Here is a 1,642-nt window from a genome sequence, read left to right as displayed (position 1 = left end):
CACCTGATTTTTGTGGTTTCATATAAACAAAACATTAAAGTTATTGGGCAGCATTTATGTCTATCTGGTAAATGCACATTTTACACAACCAAAAAGGCCAGTAATCCCATACACCATCAATAGAAAGGAAACCTGTGCACCTAATAATCCTGTGCTATGATAATACACAATAGAACCTTGAAAGTTTTGTATGTTTATATGCGGTCACATAGAGGGGATCATTCTGAGGTGCACACAAAGTGGCTGTAGTTTGTGGTTGCCCTGGGAGCCTGATTTACTACCCTTTGCTAATTCTACAGTCCGATGAACTAATGCAGGTATTCATGGGTCTGTGATGAGAACCCAGTGCCGCCTATTCATTTTACACCACCAACAGTTATCATCGGTCACATGGTAGATGCGAGCAATCTGTGAGAAACTGGCTTTTCTTCCCCATACACATGATCCATGACACTTCCATAGCACCCTATCTAGACAGGGCAGTTCAATGGTGCTGCCCCCAAAAAGCCCAGTTTCACAGAAAGACAGATTCAGGTAAGTTCTGTACGATGCACAATATGGTTGAGTTCGTAATCTGTATCTGTGCTTGCGCTGTATGCAAAAAATTTATACTTTGCTCATTATGTGTTTATCAAATCAAGTATAAAAAATACATAATTAAGATGCATGTAAAAAGCTCATGCTAGTAAAGCACTGTATCCATTTCCCAGTAAGATCTTCCTGTGCCCACAATGTATGTTAGTTCTCTCTGGGAACTTCTGGTAAGTGGGTATATCAATGATACCCCTTTCTAACCGCTGCTAAAACTTGGGTTATTGAAAGAGTTAGCCAGAGTGCACCGAACCTGGGAATCCAGCCCAGGTAGCTACCAAAGTTGATCTGGGAAGGACCCAGGTTATGGGGCAATGTGAATGGGTCCCAATCACTGCATAGGGACACTTTGAGAAAACAATCGTCAAGTGCCTGCAGGGAGAAGCCCCGACAATAATCCCTGGTCCAGCCAGTGGTGTGAATGGGTTTCGAGCTGCTGTGGATGTATTCAGTGACTTGTGTCAGACCCTAGAATGCGGTGTGAAAGGGGCACTTCTCAGGTGTGATCAGTGTGCAAGTATTTGTATTGATTACACTAAGCATGTGTGTTGATAATATTTTCCCTGATCGCTGTGTTATAGTGAATACAATAAGTATTCAGCTTTCTTAAGCAGCTCTCTGACTGGCTGATTGGTTTGCAGCAGAGGATACAGGAAATGTGTCATGGTAAATACATTTGCTGTGTTACCTGCAGTGGCTACATGTACCCTGCATTTATTACAGATCGGAGTGGCAGCTGTCTGATTACATTGTCATAAACATTGAAAGTTCTCTGCACTGCAGTCACTGGGGTATGTCGGTACTACCTGTGTGTGACAGACTATGGGGACACCTGACATTGCCACTGGCTATGCCGATATGGATCTATTAGGCTTCAAAAGGGGGCTCAAATTACCCTTCATTAGTGAGTCAAACATATAATGAAAGACATTAATCTGTAATAATATATCCTGAGGCGTTCTAATGCCAGATAAAAGAACAACATAAACAAATCTGACAATTCTGCATGACCCTATTGTACAGCTTTTTTTTTACTCTTTTAATCTATTAC

The sequence above is a fragment of the Crinia signifera genome, chromosome 4, assembly GCF_055691185.1.
Source record: "Crinia signifera chromosome 4, ASM5569118v1, whole genome shotgun sequence".
Lineage (NCBI taxonomy): Eukaryota > Metazoa > Chordata > Amphibia > Anura > Myobatrachidae > Crinia > Crinia signifera.
Note: the sequence above shows the minus strand (reverse complement) of the source record.